Source organism: Theropithecus gelada, chromosome 1, assembly GCF_003255815.1.
Source record: "Theropithecus gelada isolate Dixy chromosome 1, Tgel_1.0, whole genome shotgun sequence".
Classification (NCBI taxonomy): Eukaryota; Metazoa; Chordata; class Mammalia; order Primates; family Cercopithecidae; genus Theropithecus; species Theropithecus gelada.
In genome coordinates, this window is record NC_037668.1 from 104736248 (window position 1) to 104752129 (window position 15882).

The 15882-nt window shown below is 40.1% G+C and overlaps 1 non-coding gene across 1 annotated transcript; it reads left to right on the top strand.

Annotated features, from left to right (window-relative positions):
- Nucleotides 1–329: 329 nt before the first annotated feature.
- LOC112615550 lies at nt 330–434 on the top strand. The gene has a single exon (XR_003117404.1). It is a non-coding gene; the product is annotated as a U6 spliceosomal RNA (small nuclear RNA).
- Nucleotides 435–15882: the final 15448 nt, after the last annotated feature.

Consider the following 15882-nt stretch of genomic DNA (forward strand, 5'->3'; position numbering starts at 1 on the left):
CCAATTATTTTAAAAATCCCATGCCTTTATTTGCTCCAAATGACATTTGCTAATGCTCTCAAATGAAGTCCAAAACTAAATTTAATTTTCTGATTGCCACTGGAGATGTTATGCACACAATGCTGCCAGAGTGTCCTTCCAACATGTAAATATGATCTTATTAGTCTGCTGCACAAAATTCTTCAACTGTCCTTATTAGGATCTCAAAGTTAAATCAAGCTTCTTTACCGGGTCTTCATGTATTCATCTGATCAAATGAATGTATTTTTACTGAGAGACTATTATGCATGATTCTAACACATAGAAATACAATATTAAACAAAATGTCATGCTTGTTTTGGCAGCACATAAACTAAACTGGAATGATACAGAGAAGATTACCATGGCCCCTGCATGTGGATGACACGCAAATTCATGAAGCGTTCCATTAAAACAAAATGCCTTATATCCTATGGAGTTTACATTCTAGTACTGGGAGGGGTTGGGGGAGAGAGAGAGAAAGAGAGAGAGTGAAATACAATTTTTGGTATAAAATGTGAAGAAAATAAAAAAGTTATAAGGGGGAAGAGTGACTAAAGGAGGGACCTCTTTAGCTAGGATGGTTAGGGAAGGCCTCTCTGAGGCAGTGACATTTGACCTGAGACCTGAATAACAAGAATAATAAACTCTTAAGATTAAATTTTTACTTACCTGTGAAATTCAGTTATATAAATGAATTTTTCCCTTATAATATGAATCTTACTTTGTAAGAAGTATTTTGAATAGCAATCTAACTTTGTCTATTTTTATATACTGCTTCCTTGCAGACTAAATCTTTGTATTTGTGTGTGTCCTGTAAGTTAATAGAATTTTACAGTCCAAGAGAGCAAACTCCCTTCCAGTTAGTCCTACTGCTACTCAAAATATGGGTCTTATTGGGCTTGTAACTCCTAAGTATTGTGAGACCTTGGACAAATGGGTTTCCTTTTCAGGCAGAAAATGAAAACAGCTACTATCTAAGATCCCTTCCAAGTCTGAAATATCTAAAATGGCATGATTCCACTTTGAGTCATATGTTTATGATCTACAAAAAACTAGCACCTAAATTGACAAAAATCTACTCACCTATGAGACAATGTTTTAATGGAATAGAAGGTAATTAATAATGATTGATGAATTTACTAAGTTTTAAAAATTAATTTGTCACTTAACATCTTCTAGATCTATTATGTATGCTAAGAGGTTTAATTCTTCAATGTTAGTGTTTTGGCTCCTTTTAAATTCCGACGGCTGTAGTTTTAGAAAACCTAATGAATGGCCTTATTTTTTCAGTTGCAAATAAGATAAACAAAAGGAAAATTGGACAATAATAGGTAACACTGATTGAGGTCTTATTACGAACCATGCTCGGTTCTAAGTCTCCATATGTGAAAATTAACTTACTCCTCACAACACTGAGATAGGTCATTATACTTTTTTCACAGATTAAGACATCAGGGGTGATTACTTTAATAATTCAAAACTATTCAATGGTAAAGCTGGAATTTGATCACTAGCAGTCTGATATTAGGGGCTATATTTTAATTACTACATTATACTCTACTCTTAAGCACTATACTGAAGACCCTATTTACATGAAGGCAAATTTGCACTTAACGATAGGGCTATGAGAAACAGAGAAATTACAAAAGTTCTTACAGTTTTTTAAAGATAAATTTATCTCTCCGCCAAAAGAAATAGCAATCACTACTGGACAAAAATATTATATAATGCCCTTTGCTAAGTCATAATATACAGGTAAGAGGAAGAGTGGAAGTGAAATTCATATACTCCTTTAGACCTTTGTGCAGGCAAGGCATCAAGATCACAACTAAAACTGAGAAGCAAGTACATGCTAATACCAGTAATTAACTTCTTGAACTAGCATGAGTTATATCTATCATCAACATGAATTGCATTTCTTCCCCATTTACCACCTAGCTTGGGTTATATCTAGCCATAGATATAACTCAAGCTAATTCATAAGGTGTATCTCATAAGTTATACCTATGGTCAGTTTCAGGTTTCTTGATTGTAACTTAATAGACATATGATCACTAGGCTCCTGCCAAATAGCAGTGAAATATGACTGCAGGTACCATATTACATACATGTTCAATAAGCATTATGTAAAATTAGGCTGGTGGGCATGTATGTATAAGAAATAGATGAGCCGGGCGCAGTGGCTCACGCCTGTAATCCCAGCACTTTGGGAGGCCGAGGTGGGTGGATCACCTGAGGTCGGGAGTTCAAGACCAGCCTGACCAACATGGAGAAGCCCTGTCTCTACTAAAAATACAAAATTAGCCAGGCATGGCTAATTAGCCAGGCATGGTGGCGCATGCCTGTAATCCCAGCTACTCGGGAGGCTGAGGCAGGAGAATCGCTTGAATCCAGGAGGCGGAGGTTGCGGTGAGCCGAGATCGCGCCATTGCACTCCAGCCTGGGCAACAAGAGCAAAACTCCGTCTCAAAAAAAAAAAAAAAAGAAAAGAAATAGATGCAAACTAAACACATGGTTTGTTTGTTTGTTTTGCATGTACATAAAATAAAAGAGATTCACAGAAATAAGTCAACATGTTGCTGGTTCTAGGGACTACTTTTTTCTTTCTTTTTTTTTTTTTTTAAACGAGGAAAGAAGTTTCTGTCCATTTGGCTGAAAAGAGGAATCATGTTGGGTCCACTATCGTAACTCACCAGAAGACCCAGTAGGCACTGTAACGCAAACTATTATTGTTCAGTGAATGGACTCTGATGGGAGATTCTTAGAGGAGGGATTGCCACCATCACTGGCTATTACTGACCAGTGTCCTAGACCTAACAGACAAAGCCTCAGAAGGAACATAATAATGCCTAAGTCTTGATTGTGAGGATACCTGATCTTTCTAGGGTTTTTCACAGTTGTGCAGTCCACTGCCAGGGATGGGTTTAGCCCATGCAGCTATAAAGGTATATTTACATCCTGCTCAAGTCAATTTCATATATAACCTTTACCATGTGCAAAGCATTTGGAATGAGGCACTAGCAGAGGATACAAATGAATAAAATACAGTCTCTGTACTCAAAAATTTGCTTTTTAACAAAATATGTAGCTATAATACAAGACAAAGTGAAATTCATTCTAATGACATTCTTGGAGAGGAGCTATAGGTGGACAGAACTTTGAGTTACTTAAAATTTAGTATATCACATGGAATTGGGATGGATCACTCAGTTGCAAGCAAAGACAACATCTCTAGCTAAAGTGAGCAGAGAATAGTTTTAATAGAAGGGTATTGGGTATCTTACAAAACCTCTAGAAGGGCCAGATATGGAAGCTTTGCAGACAAAAGCAGTGTCCAAAACCACATGCAGCAGAGCTGGTCTGATGAAGACACAGCTGCAGCAAGAGCTGGACACAAAGTCCACAATGTGTATTTCCAACTCATGGGCAATAGGCACACATTCGGTCCCCAGAGCCACTTTCTACTGCCTCAGAAAACTCGATGCTGCTGCTGCCATTCTCACCAGAACAGAGTCCATGCTGTCCTTCCTTTTCCATGTTATCAGCATCCAGCTTTGAACATGGAGTGGCTATCCCTCATTGTCGAGGTCTGGGTCACGTGCCCACTCCTTAGCTTCCAGGGTCTAGGCGAACAATTATGATGTTCTCAGCTTCTCTAGTAGGAGCCAGCTCTTTACAATGTAATGGAGGGTGGGGGACTCACAAACATATGAAGAGTGCTCAAATGCTGGGAGACCAAAATTCATTGCAACCATCCATTCCATGAAGGAAGCCACACTGGACACTCAGCTTAAAGACAGGAGATCTGTAGTCAGCCCATTTTGGCTTTCATGTCTTCTTTCCTTTGTTCAGTGAGATAATGCTTTTTATCTCTCATTACCATCCTGTATTTCTTTTCGTCTTAGAGCATTTTACAGTTTCCTTGTTGAGATAATCTGAGTTGGGACTCCTAAGATTTATTTAATCATGGTATTTTCATTTGTGCTTAGGATTATAAACAAGGCAATATTGAAGGGCCAACTGGTTAATTAAGGGAAAAAATGATAATTCTTTGAAATTAGAAGATGATGTAGAAGAAAAACAGATATTACGGCATATATTTTCAAAGAGACAGTGGTGATAATTCATAGAGGTGGATCATTCATCTCACAATCAAGATAAGTTTGATACTACAGAAGTAGAGGTGACACCATCAGCTATTTGTTTCCAGACAATAAGCAACATGCAATACAATAAATTTAACGATGCAGAATGATTTTAGCAATGGAAAAATGCAATAAAGAGGAAAACTTCACCCAAGCATTTAACAGGATAATATGGAACAGGTTTCTCTAAGAGGCTCTGATTCACTAAAAGACACTCCCTTGATATCCTCTGATTATTAAGTGAAAAACTTTTACTAACTAAAAAGAACTTTAAATCAAATAATCACACAGCACAAATGGCCCTATAGAAGATTTAAGTCATTCCCTCGGAATTTCAGGCTCATTTATACAAATGTCCACTAGAAGTTCTACTTAGACACCCTTAAGTACATCCCCCTAACTGAACTCATTATCTTCTTGCCAATTCCTCTTCCCTTTCTAGAATTTCCTATTTAGTGAATGATGCCCCAGCACACCCAGGCAACCAACCAGGTACTAGAAAGTTGCCAGCAAGTCTTCCCTTGCCTAACGTCCTCCATCTAATCTATCTCAAAATTCCTCAAATTTTATGTTCTAAATATGTTCACAGTCTCTGCTTCTCTTTGTCCTTATCACCACATCAACATATCCTAGCTGAAATGGCAGCATCTTGCACAGGAATTATGGCCATGTGCTCACACCTGCCTTTCCAGTGGGCCTGGTGTCCAGAGAACCACCCCTGCACTGCAGTCAGGAAGCTGCTGAAACACAGTGCTCTTCATAGTTCCTCCTTGGGGGGATTTTTTTTTTTTTTTGATTCATATGAGCCTGGTTTCAAATTCTGACTTTTCCACTTATTAGTGAGATGGTCTTGGGCAAGTTATTCAACCTCTAAGCCTCAGTATCTACATTTTAAAAAATGAAAAATAATGTTTTTTAAAATGGAGATTAGTCTGAGGATTAAATGAGAAAATGTGTTGAAAATTCCTAGCACAGTAGCCAGCATAAAATAAATCCTTCAGTGAAATTTTTCATAATCACCATAAGGAATTAAAGTCTTTTTGATGTGGATTCCCAATCAGAGGAGAATTCTAATACAAAGCAGATTTCTTTTCTAAACTAAAGAAGCAGAAAGGACCATGGATAAAGAGTTATTTGCATGCCATAAGGAGCACCATGTAACATATGACACCCTTGGAATCTCATAAGGGAAAAGACGAAAAGGAGGTTGTTTACTTCTCAGTGGGAATAGTGTTCGAATGCAAAATAGAATTCCACTGAGACGCATGAGAAGTGACAGAAGCAACAGCTGCTGTGCCATTAAATGTTTTACAGGTATTTATTCATTTATGTATTCATCAAACATTTATTAAGCACCTACCATGTGCTCTATGCTTTTTGCTGGAAATACCAACAATAGAATTCAAAATATGCTCTTAGAAAAATTCACAGAGAAAACCATAATTTCACATGCTTTATATGATAATGCAAATACACCCCACATCCTTCGAGATCTATAAGACAAACATAGAGAGGGGAAGGAATTGAGAGGAGTGACCAGAGTAGGAGGAAAAGGAAGGAGGAAGGAAGGTCACCGGACTCAAAGAGCAGCACCTTGACAAACTCAGATATCGGAGTTCTGGTTGACAAGTTGGTGATGAGTCTAAGGTGAGTCTTTTGCTGTCACTGAAACATGCATCGGGTTGTGACAGGCCCTTGCTTTGTAGTGGAACACCAATCTGAGGCAATAACAAGTTTAGTACTATTGCCTCTGGAGCCCAGGTTCATCTGAGTGCCTCTAGATCATGCATCTCTCCAATATCCAAGCTTAGTTCATTCAAAAGACCAGTATCTCTGTAGCTCCTTTACCACTAAGACACACAAGAGGGATTAAATCAGCCTTTCTTCAGGGCTACTCGGTGTGTCTACTTCTACCTGACCAAACTCTCATTTCTGATATCTCTCTCTCTCTGTCCCTCTCTCCCTCTCCCTCTCCCTCTCTCTATCTCTATTTCTATCTCTATGTGCCTCTGCCTTTCTCTCTCTCCCCTTCCCCTACCCTCTCTTCTCCATACCACCCCTTCATATCTCCATTTAGTCACCCAACTCCCCCTCATAAAATTTCCTCCAGTATCTTCTTGCCTCAATTACTCATGGCATTCTCTTCAGCCTGGTTATTGAGAGCTCCAGAGAAAGAAGAAGGAAATATGTCCCCCCAATTCCAATCTCACCCCCTTCTCAGTGCAAACTGCAGTTCCCCTAAATTATTTACTAATACTGAAGTCACATTACCTGAATTTTAATTCCAGACCTACCTTTACCTGCAAAACCTTCAGAAAGCTATTTAACCTCTGTGCCTCAGTTTCTTCATCTGTAAAATGGGGATAATCACAGTATCTTCTAATGCTGTTTAATGATTAAATGAATTAATACATATAAAGTCTTAGAATACCTGTTATATATTGAGTAGTAAGTATTATTATCTCCTATGAAGTAAGAACACTTAAAAAATACTCATTATATTCATTAACATTTCTCAGGAAAAAAATCCATATCTTTGGAGGAAATAACATTTTGCCAGTAGACGCAGTGTTAGATTAACTCTTTAGGTTAACTATCTCGCCCCACCCCCCTGCTAGTACTGAGAAACACTTCACTGCTCCTGCCCGATGTGAGTCTCGCTGAGGTATAAGGCATGCCCACACCTTGGGATTCTCCCTGCTATCAAGGCGGAAGGCACCGGCTTTGATGCTGCAGCTCACATTAAATCCTTTGTTCTCTCAGAGCTGATTCAAAAGGCCTTAAGATCACCATGAGGGTTTGTCGATCATACTAGTGTGTTTGGATTTTAATTTCAAGGCAGTGGGGATGCACCAAGATTCTTGAAGGAGGAAAATGGTGATCAAATTTCCATTTTAGAAAAAGAAATCTGGCAGCAATTTATGTAGCTGTATTGAATTGGAGGTAAGAGAAGCTGGAGGCAGGAAAACAATGCAGTGTGCTGGTAGGAGGGGGTATAGCTCAGGGGTAAGCGTCTGACTGCGTAGAGGGCACAATTGAAATAGTACAGGTGTGAGATGCTGAGGCCTGGCCTCAAGCATGGCAAAAAGAAAGATGGATTTCTTCTGAAGAAGACATGCTAAAATTTAGATATGTAAGGGAAAGGTAGCAAGTTTTTAGCTTAGACAACTGGGTAGATGACAGTCCATTAATTGAGATGAAGTATAGAAAAATCTAGAGGGTGAATAATGAGTCCCCTTGGGCGATGCTGAGTATGGGGTATCTCTGCACAGAGCACAACACACTGTTGGAAATATGGATCTGCCCCTTGGGAGATAAAGACCTAAGAGACATCACCATGCAGGGAGAGCCTAGGCCACCAAAATGGATGAGGTTGCCCAAGAGCAAAATATAAAGCAGAAAAGAAAAAGGACCAAGAACAAAATCCTAAAATCCAAGGAGAATGAAGATCAAGTGCAAGCAAGAGAGGGCATGGTCAAGGAGGCAATAGGAGGACCAGAAAGAGTGGCATCACAGATGCTAAGAGATGAGGGGCATTGAAACTCATTCAACCCTTAGAGTAGTGACCAAGAGCAGCTACACTTACAGAACATCTACTATATGCTAGACACTACTATGGCTGCCAGAAATATACTTGCAAAACAAAGAGGAAGAGTCCCTGACCTCATGGAATTATATTCTGGGGGATACAGAAAAAGAACAGGTAGGTAATGATACATGCTCTGAGAAAAACCTAAAGCAGGTAAGAGGATAGAAAGTGATGGCAAAGAGATGGGCAAAGGGGGTGCACTTTAGATAACAGTGTTCAGGGATGGCTTTGCTAAGAAGTGACACACACAGGTATCAGAATGAAGACAGAGGGAGCCATGCAAATGTCTGGAGAATCATGTTCTAGGGGCAAAGGCACCAACGCATGCCAAGGCTGTGAGATAGACTGCCGTTTGCAGAACAGTAGTATGCCACTGTAGCTGTGGTGTGGAAGCAAGGGGGATGTAACAGGAAATGAGGCAAGAAGCTTGGCCCCAGGCCAACCCATGCAGGGTCTCGCTGAGAGGTCAAGTGTGATGACTGAGAAGATGCTATTGGATTTAACAATTAACAAGGCATTGATGACCACCGCGAGAGTAATTCAGTCAAGTGTTGTGGAAGGAAGCCAAATAGACTGCAGGAGTTGAGAAGTGGATTGCACAAGAGAAAGAAGAGATGGCTAGTACAAATTCTCCTTCCAGATATGTGTCAATGGTGGAAAGTAGAAAAGGCAGGTGCTTGATTAGATTGCAGGGTTGAGAGAGGATAGGTAAACTACCGTGCTAAGAGTGTGAGAATTGGATACATGTGGGAGCATAGGTAAGGTGGAGAAAAGAGACAAGGAGAAGAAGTGGCCTGGAACCAGGAAAGGGGTTGGGAGAGTGGTGGCCCACACCTATGACAGGTACAAAGACAGAAAGCCTGCAAGACAGCTTGAGAGGCTCTGCATCCAGTGAGGGTCAGCGCAGGACCCTAGGGAGCGGAGGGAGGTGGGTCAGGCCAGAGAGGACACCAGAAGGTAAATGGGAAAAGACAAGAGAGAAATAAGAGTCACTGAGGAAGCTGATGCCCACACACAAGTGTCAACCCCTACTGAAAGGAAATTGGTGGTTAAGAGGAAAATCCATGCTGTACAATCTCTATTCACAGCTAATTCAATTCATATACAAGTTGTCTATATCCAACTATTTCCTTTGTGTCTGAAGTTCTGGTAAAGCATCTTCCATGTATGCTTGACTGACGAATATTTAAAATGGAACGTATTTCAATTTCAGTTATCGGGGTGCTATAGAGTAGTGACCAAGAACCTTGTCTCTGGCACCAGACTGCTTGGGTTTGAACCCCTTCTCTGACAGTTACCAGCTCTGTGATCTTAAACAAGTTATTTAACCTCTACGCCTCATTTTTTTCAACCATAAAATGGAAATAATACTCATATGTACCCTCACAGAGTTATTATGAACATTTATAAATCACTTAGAACAGGGTCTGTAAATGAACACTACATAAATATTTATTAAAATATAAAATCAGCAGTCAGGCAAGGTGGCTCACACCTGTAATCCCAGCATTTTGGGAGGCCGATCCAGGTGGATCACTTGAGCCTAGGAGTTCAAGACCAGCCTGGGCAACATGGTGAACCCTGCCTCTACAAAAAATATAAAAATTAGCCTGGTGTTGTGGCATGTGCCTGTAGTCCCAGTTGCTTAGGAGGCTGAGGTAGGAGGATCGCTTGAGCCTGGGGAGACAGAGGTTGCAGTGAGGTGAGACTGCACCCCTGCACTCCAGCCTGTATGACAGAGAGAAACTCTTTCTCAATGCAAAAGTAAATAAATAAATAATATAAAATTAGCTTTTGAGCAACACTACGGCTAATCATTACACATAAATTAGCCCAATCCTCACAAAAAAAAAAAAAAGATGGGCTATTGTTCTCATTTCACAAATGAGACAGGATAGCTAAGTGACTCCTGTCATCTGAAAGTCTGTGTCCTCCCAAAATCCATGTGTTGAAACCTGATCCCCATTAGGTTTTAAGAGATTAGGCCTTTTAGAGTTGATTGAGTCATGGAGGTAAAGCCCTCATAAATGGGATTGGTGCCCTTATAAAAGATCCCGGAGGACTGCCTTGCCCTTTCTACCATGTAGCGACACAGCGAGAAGGCACTATCTGTGAAGAACAAGCCCTCACCAGACACTGAATCTCATGGTACATTGATCTTGAACTTCCCAGCCTCCAGAACCATAAGAAATAAATGTCTGTTGGTTATAAGCCACCCAATTTATGGTATTTTGTTATAGCAGCCTGAATGAACTATAAAAGTGACTTCTCCAAGATCACACAGCAAGGAAGAATAAGAACTGGGATTTGAACTCTGTTTACCCGACCCTAAAGCATGTGCTCCTTTCACTAAATTGCTGCAAAGGTTTTCCCTTGCAAAGGTTACATTTACATGATAATTTCTACGTATAGAATGTAATGTATGTACTTAATGGTATTCTTCTTTGAGTGGTTTGTGTGGTGTGCTTTCATATATACATCCCCGGCAATGGAATCCAAATCATCTCATACAACATCCACACATGTATGCACACACACACACACACACACACGCACACATACAAACATACACACTCCAAGCTGAACACTGAATCACACCCCAAGTTTTGAGGTTAAGTTTAAAGTATATTTATTTTGGTTTGGTTGTTTTAAACCTTTAATGGCATTTGATACATTAACTTTCTGCCACCCTGAAGTATTTTGAAAATGTCAACTGAAATGATTGATTTGCACTCACCTTTTAGAAGGTTGCTCAAGTCCTACCACAAAACGTAGATGGCTTATTAAAGAAAAATGAGCTATTTCCTTTATCTGTCTTAGGGTTTCCCCCCATAAACAGCACAGGACATTTCCATTCTGGATCCCTTGCTGAGCTGCAGCCTGCAGCTGCAGTCTCGGGCTTCCTAAATTCCAGTCCAGACTGCTCTGTGATGGTATTATAAGAGATCTGCAGCAAAATGAGAAAAAAATAAAATAAAAATATCCACATGAACTCACCCCCAGAAACATCTGAGTATGTTTGCTGAGATTTCTATTTTTGGAAAGAATCATCTTACTAGAGATGCACAATCATATGATGCTCAAGATCCCACATCATACATTCCAGAGCCTGTCTTGTGGATTCAATTCCCAGCCTTACCATCTATCAGCAGATGACCCTAGTCAACTTCTCATCTCAGTGCCCAATTTCTTTTCTTATAAAATTAAGGTGTTAGTGTCCACCTTTTAGTCTTTTTGTGAGGATTAATAGAGTTTATGTATATAAAGCATTTGGAACATGCCTGGCACATAACACTCAAAACACATAACCCATTGGTATCATTATGACATGTTGTTATTTCTGCTTTTTTGGTTTTAGAAATATCCTTTACTTTTATATATAATATCACTAGTTCATGGTTGTTACAGAGGTTGATTTTGTTTTTTGGTATGTTTAGGTGTTGGTTGTTTTAATATTCCTACTTGGTACAATTAAAAGGTTTAAACAATGTCACTAGCACATGGTGGTTGTTGATTCTTGTTCATTTTGTCAATTGTTGTTTTAATATACTTATTTGACAAAAGAAAAAGTTTGCAAACCTATGTCATCTTCAAATTATGTTTTAATGTTTACTAGCCTATGAATCCCTTAAATTTGGGCATCACTATTCATCCTTAGAAATTCTCTCAATAAAATAGCTGCACTACTAGTTCTTGTGCAACCATGAATTGTATCCAATTTTAATCCATCCATTTTAATCCAACCACATGGGATAAAGGAATACAATACAGACAGGCTAGTGTAACCCCTGGAACACTTTCACCAACCTATCTAATTAAAGGCTGCAGCAGTTATTCAGGCAAGGCAGAAAGATCGTGTTGGCTTAAGTAGTGAAACCAGGTTAATAATTTGAACATTTGAGGATGGAAGAAGGCAGTCTGTCCATTTGCTTTACACAATATCTCATGTAATTGGCCCAATATTTTTCTTTTAAATGTGAAATAACATCAATATAGTCAGAATTTACTCTGCCTGCAAATATACAGAAAATCCTAAATTGAGTCTAAAACTTCTTAAAATCTCAGAGTTCTGCAAATATATTCTTAGACCATTATATCTGTTATTGTGGTAAGCCTGTTAAGCAGCATTTCTCAAAGTTCCTCAAAACAGTGTTCCATTACATAGTGCATTAGTTCCCAGGGCTGCATAACAAAGTACCACAAACTGAGTGGCTCCAACAACAGATATTTATTGGGTCACAGTTCTGGAGGCTGGAAGTCGAAGGTCCATGTGTCATCATGGCCATGCTCCCTCTGAAGGGTCTGTTCAGTCCTCTCTGGCAGCTTCCAGGGGTTTCTCGGCCTGTGGAAGCATAACTCCAATGTCCATATGGCATTCTTCTGTGTGCATTTGTCTCTGTGTCCAAATTTTCCCCTTCTCTAAGGATATCAGTCATCTGGATTAGTGGTTCAGCCTACTCTGGTACGACCGTATCTGTACTAACTATATCTGCGATGATCCTATTTTTATGATTCTTTCAAATATTTGAAAGAATTTTTAAAGAATGTTTTCAAAAATTTGAAATAATAGAAAAAAGGATTCTAAGGCCAAAAAGTTTGCAAAACTTTGCTTATTCTATTCACTATCCACATCCAAAAGGCACATCAGCATCTTAAAAATATTGAGCCACTTACAATACAGATACTTAATAGAATTAGAAAACCCAATGTTTCTCAAGTTTAGGTGACCGAGGAATCTATTTCCATAAGTGACACCCATTTTCATCCCTCTAGTGTTCCATGAAATAACCCTTAGAAAATGCAACCAGATTTCAAACAGCCCAGTCGGAGAGCAGCCCAAGATTTAAACCCTGATCATTGTCTATAACAACAGTGAAAATAAATTTCAGGCAAGCCAGCAAGCCTATGACAGCCCATAACCCTCTCACCTCTTCTTGCCTCTTTGGGAGGAGAGTGGGAGTGTTACAAAGTCCTGAATAGAAGCTCTTCACTGCAATTATAACAGACTCAAAATCAAGTGGCAAAAAGGAACGCCATCATTAAGCGAGGAGGGGAAAAACATGACGCTGACATTCTGCCAAAGCTCTTTAAATGAGGTCATGCACTCGAGCGCACAGACTATTGCTGATAACTGGCAGCGCAGGAAGAATTGGTAGGAAACAATAGAGCATGCATGGCGTGGCTGTTTTATGAGTGGGAAGGAAAGTGAGGGTGGGGCGAGCTCTGGAGCTGCCCTCGCTGCTGCCCATAGTCAAATTCACAGCTGGCTGACTTGGGCAAATGCATCGGCCCATCTCAGCGCCCAGGCACCCGCGGGCCAGAGCTCTGCTGCCACCCGGGCAGCCGCCATGCTGTGGGTTGATGCTCTGCTAATCCCACTCCGCACATCCCCCTGCTTGACGGAACAGGAGAAAAGTCACTGTGCAGCGGTTGATGTGCTTTCCTTTTCAAGTAGATGCTGCTTTATTGGACGCCCGACTTTGCGATTAACTTTGGCTTATTTTTTGCCGTATGCCTTTCCCAAAGCTGCTTTAGTTCCGGGTGCAAGCTGAGTGTCTGTGATTTCATTAATCCAGTACTTTCTGCTCTCAGTAACCTGGTTCATCACCAGGTCTGAAATTGGCATTTTGCTTGTCTCCTTTGGCCTGGCTACAACAATTGCTGGCCTATTTGTCTCAACAGGCTCATTATCGATTTGGCCCACGGACTCATCTCAGACACTGCACAGGCACCGTCTTCATTCAGACCTGATAGAAAAATATGCTAACTATGACAACACCTTTGGAGTCTTCCTCAGGCCTGATATGGAAGGGGAAAATGAACAATTGTAGTGCAGAGAAGAGGACAGCCAACTAGAGGCATTTAATTGGAAAGCAAACTCGCCTCAGGTATGTGAAGATGTGGGAAGTGATACCCGAATGTTGATGAGAAACAAATATTGAATAAATCATTGTAAAAGAGAAGAACACAAAATCTGTTTTGTTTTGTTTTTAAAGAAAACCCACTCAACTGAGCTCTTCCAGGTATACATAAAGAGGGATATGATCTCATATAGAAGGCAATAGGCATCCTCTGGTTAAAAATGAGGCTTTGAAAGCAAACTTCCAGCACATTCAATTCCATCCTCTAAATCCCCAACATATCCGCATGAAACAACTGCTAACCAGGTTAAATGATTAGCTGAGCAGGAGGATCAGAGATTGATATTCCAGTGCAACGTGTCATGAAACCCAAGCCAGTAGTGTCTGTAACATAAGCCTGAGCTCCCATTTGGTCATTATTTGAAGTCATACAACAAGATTCCTATTCTTCCTTTTTCCCACACTCCAAGGGACTCAAGTGCACACATACATGCACACACACACACGTACATGCACATACACACACACACACACGTACATGTACATACACACAGAAACATGGCTGAAGTTTCTGCTTCCTTATTTAGAAAAAAAAAAAAAGTAAAACCTCTGCTTTTAAGACCGTCTGTGAGAGGGGTCTATACGTTTACCTGCCTCCCCTCTCCATTCCATCTTAAGGGAGGGTATGGAATAAAATAAGCATGAAACACATTGGGGAAAATTGTGGGAAAACATTACTTGGTTCTCCTGGTGAGAAATTGAAACCCAAAAAGACTATTGTATAAAATTCAGTTTTTCCTCAGTCAGCAACATATCATAAATTCTGCCTTAGAAACCAAACCAAAGGACTGCAGAAAGTTTGGAGATCTAGAAAGAAGACAAAACACCAGAGAGTGGTTAGTGATTCTCTCCAGGTGGTCTAGAGTTTTCTTTAAAGCCGCATCATTATGGCAGGCTCCCTGCAGGGCTTTCTCTAAGCAGCCCCTTCTAAATGCCCTGAGACTCTAAATATGTTTTAAGTTCAATGAAGAATGAATTTCTGAGATGGAATATGCAACCTCTTTGGGATCTATGAACCAGAGGGTGATGCAGGAGAGCATTTGATGCTAGGCATTAGAATTGCTGGAAGAGATAAAATAGGGTGGAATTCAACCTTGTTCCAGCAAAATTTGCAATATTTTGCAAAATTTTCACAAACAAAAAAATCAAAGCATTTTCTTTCTAATTGCGTTTTTTTCTTTCCTACCCCAATGCTACCTAATTTTTGTTTCCACTAATAAACCACTTTAACAACAGTATAGATGTACCGAGATGATGAATTTCAATTCAAACACACTCTATTTTACTATTGAGACTAAATGTGAGCCAGGCATGCTATGGACCCCTCTGGACCCTTTCAGAAGAGAATATTCTCAACAAAGTGGTTCTTAATCTTGGCTGAACATTGGGATCACCTAGGAAGTATTTTTTAAATACTGTTGCCAGGATCCTCTCTCTTCAGAAATTTTGGTTCATAATTGGTCTGGGCTACAACATGGTTTTTAAATTTGCAACCAAGACAGAACCAGTGTAATAGTAACCTATATTATTTGAGTTTGTCATTTTTCAGATGTGTTTCTCTGGTTCTGGCCCTTTGGAGATTCTCCACAGACATCTCTCCTAAACCTGTACTGATATCATCAGTCCAAGCCATAGCCCAGTGAATGGACCTGATATCTTTTACAAGATGAACTAGGACAGCGCCCTCTCCCTGCTGCCTGACCTCTCAGTCTCCCTGAACGCACCAGGCTATATCAGACAGATTGAAAACAGAAGGGTTTGGGTAATATCAGAGAAGAGTTACAAATCTAGAAAACAATAGGAGGTTCTACTAAATTGGACTTTTCTGAGCCTCAAAAGGAAGGTATCCCTCATGGATATTTTCCCCACTGTTTACCAGGGTTCCCAGCCATCGTGTAGCAAACTTTTTCCACCAAAGGGCCTCTGTGTAAAGTCTCTCTGTAGAAATCTCTCTTTCCTAGGAAAATTCCTCTCCTTCCCACTCCCAGATTCTCCCCATCCCCACCTCATACACCATTTTCCAAATTGGATTCCTGCCAGCTTAAGATACATCTGTATGTGTGTGCCAGATGAGCCTCCCAAGCCTCTCTACTTGCCAGGGGAGAAATGGGGTCCAATCTCATATGCAAGGGTGGTCCTGGATCCTCCAATTGAGATTTTTTTTTCTGTAGCTCACCACTAGAGCTGTAGTCCTATCAGTGACTTC